Consider the following 6000-nt stretch of genomic DNA (forward strand, 5'->3'; position numbering starts at 1 on the left):
CATTTAGTATGATATGGTATGTATTAATTTGTGGATGTCTATCACCCATTTCGTATGATAGCTTACGAATTACAATTCGTATTATATGTTAAGAATTTGCAAACGTATAATATTTTATGAATTTGAAATACAGTATGCTAAGAATTCTAGCTAGGTGGCTAACGTTGCCTAACATTGGCTAACATTAGCTAGGCTAGGGTTTAGGCTTAAAGTTGAGTTCAGGAGTTAGGTTAACCGGTTAGGGTTATCTAAAAGGGTTAAAGTTCGGGGAAGGGTGAGCTAACAATGAAAGTAGTTGCAAAGTAGCTAAAAATTAGAAAGTAGCTGAAAAGTTGTTAATTACCTAAAATGCTAAAGTTGTCCATATGAGATTTGAACTTGCATGTTTGTGTTATACGCCCACTCATCCACCCCGACCAGCCGTCCTATTTCCTTTTTGCCATAAATAATCATCTGTCTTATGTAACCATACCAAATGTAACATATCATACTAATTTTTACATATCATACTATTGCACGCAATTACCTATACTATGTTACGTCTAGTCTATGAGACCAGGCTGCAAAGTCAGTGCTGTTGTTGATGATGAGAAAATACACATTGGACAGAACTGAGCTCACAGGTCTGTCAAACTTACCATAGGAAGCCAAGAACATGCAATCGTGCACTTTTTTAATGGGTTAAAAATGTGGAATTCGTCATAGAGCTGTCATGTGCCATGTTAGCCGACTAAACTCAACTCCACGATTAATGATGTTGTTGAGCTGCAACTAGTGTGTGCGGACTGTAATTGGACAATATTGCATGCTATTCTTTGGGTGCTGAAATCCATAGTAATCGATAAAAAAAAGTGTATGTGATGTCGGAGCTCCAGTCCGCCCAGACTAGCCGCTGCTCAATTCCATCGTAACTCTTGGAGTTGAATTTAGTCGACTAATGCCATGTAATGGTTGCTCGGCTAACTGGTTTACTACAGTAGGCTATGCATTGCCTTTTCACAAGAGATCTGATGATCTACTGTATGCATATGATTAACAATGTTTCGCTAACAAGTCGACCCGCATGGTCTGTCGGATAGACGAATTGGAAAGATACACTGTACATTGTGCGGTTCCTATTACACAATTAGACTATTGCAATTCGTTCTTGGTCAGAAGTGCGATTACTGTCGACACCCAAAATCATAGCATGCCATTCTCACGGCAATAACTGTTATGCGCATATTACGCACGCTACAAATGTGACACAATATGTCTGAATGCACGCATAATTGGCAACAATGTCAATATTTTATGTTGTCAATATGGGTGACGCAGGAGTACAAATGAAGACTAACATTTGAATGGCAACAGTTATCTTTCTGAACGTTTTGTAGCGCGTAAAACTGTGAATGTTATAGGCCTATTAATAAACCCGTATGACTTCCAAGGTAGACTGACACGACACACTTACCTGGCCAGGACAATGTACAGGCTCCGTGTCGCCTACTGTAACCGTCACCAACTAAGAGGAGACCTCCCTCAGTAACAGCCCTCTATTGGGACAGCTATGAAAAGCAGATCAAACGACGGTCTTTGGGAATGCCAACTGGTGCCACTTTCACTTTCACACTGTGTTGGCTGTCGCTTATAGTCAATATCGTTAACTTTTCATTTTCTCCACCTACTTGCGCGTAGGACTACGCTCTCCTCCGCGTCGCGAGGAAAACAAACGAACCGAGACGGGTGGAGAAATGGAGATTCACAGAATAGTGGGAAGGAACATAGCGGATGTCTGAGAATGTTATGTTTTGCGGTCTCTGCTCCTTTATTTATTGCCGCCTCCTAGGCGCCCTCTGTCTGTGCAATAGCGTTTCTTACACAAACAGTATTTACTAAGGCTTTAGAGAGCAATAGCGTCTTTTTTAAGCACAATGGCTGGTTGGAATCTTATTTATAGGGCTAATGGCAACTACATCTACATGTCCAAATATCCAATCAACCATAGACAAATGATAGTACACCTAGCTTCACGTTAAAATTATGTCCTTTGGGCAAATCAGATGTCAATGTAGCCTACATAAACCCAATCTTACTCCTGGCTAATTTACTTTCACATACAGCTTGTGTAAGAAAAGTTGAGTTACTTTAAAATATTAAATGCTATTTAGGTAGTGTACGAAAATGAGTATGGAAGCTGATCAATGTCTAAATGTGTTTGACATGATAGCTCAGCTGAATCAAACAATTTGTTTCCAAGGCTAAGCAGGGTACATAAGAGTTAGACTACTGGATGGTCAACTTGTTCTCACAGAAGTGCATTACCCCTCATATACCAGAAGGAGTCACTGTTCAGGCAGGAATCATTGAACTGTGGCTCCACATTTTATTTCAATATACCTCTATTCAGGTTGATCGCATGACATTTATTCAAACATACCATTTTACTCTTAACATTGAAACAAGGTCAAATAACATGTCTAATCAAATATGAAATTCAACATAAATACATTTCAACTACTCAACGGACAGTTTATTAGGTACACCCATTTAGCATCAGGTCAGAACCGCCTTTGCCTCCAGAACAGCCTGGACTATTCGGGGCATTCTACAAGGTGTCGGGAACTTTCCACGGGGATGTTGGTGTGACCGGTGTAGATTCCCTCTGCGAACGTATTCAGACCCCTTGACTTTTTCCACATTTTGTTATGTGGGAAAAGTCACATAACAATTCTAAAATTGATTAAATAAATGTTTTTCCTCATCAATCTACACACAATACCCCGTAATGACAAAGTGAGAACAGTTTTTCAAAATCTTTGCAAATATATTACAAATACAAAACAGAAATACCTTATTTACATAAGTATTCAGACCCTTTGCTATGAGACTCGAAATTGAGCTCAGGTGCATCCTTTTTCCATTGATCATCCTTGAGATGTTTGTACAACTTGATTGGAGTCCACCTGTGGTCAACTTAATTGATTGGACATGATTTGGAAAGGCACACACCTGTCTATTTAAGGTCCCACAGATGACAGTGCATATCAGAGCAAAAACCAAGCCATGAAGAATTGTCCGTAGAAATCCAAGACAGGATTGTGTCGAGGCACCAATCTGGGGAAGCGTACCAAAAAATATCTGCAGCCTTGAAGGTCCCCAAGAACACAGTGGCTTCCATCATTCTTAAATGGAAGACGTTTGGAACCACCTAGACTCTTCCTAGAGCTGTCCGCCTGGGAGAAAAGTCTTGGTCAGGGAGGTGACCAAGAACCCGATGGTCACTCTGACAGAGCTCCAGAGTTCCTCTGTGGAGATGGGAGAACCTTCCAGAAGAACAAACATCTCTACAGCACTCCACCAATCAGGCCTTTAAGGTAGAGTGGCCAGACTGAAGCAACTGCTCAGTAAAAGTCACATGACAGCCCGCTTAGAGTTTGCCAAAAGGCACCTAAAAGACTCTCAGACCATGAGAAACAAGATTCTCTGGTCTGATGAAACCAAGATCGAACTCTTTGGCCTGAATACCAAGCTTCACATCTGGAGGAAACCTGGCATCATCCCTATGGTGAAGCATGGTTTGGCAGCATTATGCTGTGGGGATGTTTTTCAGCGGCAGGGACTGGGAAACTAGTCAGGATCGAGGGAAAGATGAATGGAGCAAAGTCCAGAGAGTTCCTTGATGAAAACCTGTTCCAGAGCGCTCAGGTCCTCAGACTGGGGCGAAGGTTCACCTTCCAACAGGACAACAACCCTAAGCACACAGCCAAGACAATGCAGGAGTGGCTTCGGGACAAGTCTCTGAATGTCCTTGGGTGACCCAGCGAGAGCCCGGATTTGAACCCGATCAAACATCTCTGGAAAGACCTGAAAATAGCTGTGCAGCAACGCACCCCATCCAAACTGACAGAGCTTGAGAGGATCTGCAGAGAAGAATGGGAGAAAATCCAGGTGTGCCGAGCTTGTAGCCTCATACCCAAGAAGACTGAAGGCTGTAATCGCTGCTAAAGGTGTATTTCCATTTTTTATAAATTAGCACCATTTTTAAAAACCTCTTGTAATGGAATTTCAATGTTTGTGCTTTTCTTATAACTAATGTCTGTGTCCTATTCATGTGCTGTTATATAAACCAATTTCTGTGTTCATGCAAGTGGCTGAATGTACAAATCCTCACTATCAGTATCTGCAATTTGGCAGTACGCCCAGACCTTGTTTTGAGAATGAACAATATCTCAGTTTCAAGGTCTCAGCTTAGAGAGAAAGAAGCCTCATGAGGTGTTATGAACCAGTATAAGTCGGTTACATGAATGAAACAAGACTGTAATTATTTATTAATTATGCTAAATCATGCAAATATAACTTGTCTGTGTATAGCCATATATAAGACAACTGCTGGGACTGCCCCAGCAGAGCTCCTGATTGACATGTGTACTATGGTGCATTGAGTTGGTTGGAACCTCTCCAGCGCGCTGATAATAAACAATGATTCATTTAAGATTGACTTTCAGTGTCCCCGTGTAAGAATTTCCACGACACTGTTTTTGCTTTGGCATTATGGGGTATTGTGTGTAGATTGGTGAGGGAAATACTAAACTATATAAATCCATTTTAGAATAAGACTAACGTAACAAAACGTTGAAAAAGTCAAGGGGTCTGAATACTTTCTGAATGCACTGTATGACCAAAAGATGGTGTGTTTTTTTTTAAACACCCATAAATGAAATATTGTGCTGCCCTTATGCACCAACTCCTCTCTTCCACATAGATACAGTAGACAGGTCCGCAAATAAGAATAACAATCGTCTAGTTAGATAATGATACAATATAGTGCAATGTACAGTATAACCTATGGGCCTTGGCTAGCCAACTTTCATAAATGACAGCCAGGCATTACGTACAATTAGTACATGACGTGCACTTGCAAACTAACAGTAAAATATTGTCAAAATATCATAAACAAAAACACATGACAACCCTGATAAAGAAACAAACATCCATAAATGAAATGTTGTGCTGCCCTTGTGCATCAACTCCTTTGTAAAGTACAAATGAACAACAGGGGACATGAATAGCCATGCTAGCCCAATGACAACATGTAGCATACAGTAGAAAGTACAATAGCTAGCCAGCATGTACAGCGTTCACAAATCAACAGATGAAAAGTTAACAAATTCATGAAATGCATAAATATCACAATATACTGGTAGAAGACCATTATATTACAATGTCAGTGACAATATAAACTCAATATCTGTGTATTAACATATAGGATTGAATATGATTTTCATGGGACAATTTGTTTGTAACCTAGCTCTTCCACATGGATACAGTAGACAGGGAAGAGGTAAGGGGGCAAGGGATGTTTATGAGGGGGAATGCAGAAGGAAGTGTGGATAGTATGAAAATAACTAAAACTTCTCAACATCTAGGTTGATTCCCTTATCAATAACAGGGGACTCTGTCCAATCAATGTCCTTTGGTGTTTACAATTTGTTGTACCATAGAGTCTATCAGTCTTTAATACACTTCCAGTCTACACATTTTCAAACCTAGAAGTGGGGTGATTGCCTTCATGGGGGCTCTACCTAGATTTTTCTGGGGCAGGATGGCATTTAGGGGCAAGGTAAGGGAGGGAGATGAAGGGGCACCAGCCACAGGAAACTCATCTGAGTCAATGTTCATCTGTGGGTTACTTGGGTTGAGGCTGCCAGTGTCTTCATCAGCGTCTTTAGACGAAGACTGTTCTTGGACCCAGGAAGTAGTGCGATTCTCAGCACATCCATCTTGCCAGGAGAGAGCATCCTCCATGGAAGGTTCAGCTGCTGCACTGTTGAACTCCAATCCAGAAGCTTCAGTCTCAGGAACATGTCACTTAGGTGTCACTTGCCATAACATTGTTGCTCTGGAAGCTGGGGTCAGATGCATCCTATGTCTCATCCAAGTGGAGGAAGTTGACTTGGAGCAAAAGGTTTCTGTGCACCACCCTCTCATTTCCAGAATCATCCTGGATCTTGTAGATGT

General features: G+C 41.1%; 1 protein-coding gene across 1 annotated transcript in view; it reads right to left on the minus strand.

Annotated features, from left to right (window-relative positions):
• The window catches only part of LOC129814346 (guanine nucleotide-binding protein G(I)/G(S)/G(O) subunit gamma-12-like), a 64693-nt gene extending 62890 nt beyond the window's left edge, over positions 1-1803 (minus strand). Inside the window, exon 1 of the mRNA XM_055867424.1 lies at positions 1454-1803. The gene's annotated coding sequence lies outside the window, so the exon portion shown is untranslated. The remainder of the gene's footprint in view (positions 1-1453) is intronic.
• Positions 1804-6000: the final 4197 nt, after the last annotated feature.

Source organism: Salvelinus fontinalis, chromosome 17 (genome assembly GCF_029448725.1).
Source record: "Salvelinus fontinalis isolate EN_2023a chromosome 17, ASM2944872v1, whole genome shotgun sequence".
Taxonomy (NCBI): Eukaryota; Metazoa; Chordata; class Actinopteri; order Salmoniformes; family Salmonidae; genus Salvelinus; species Salvelinus fontinalis.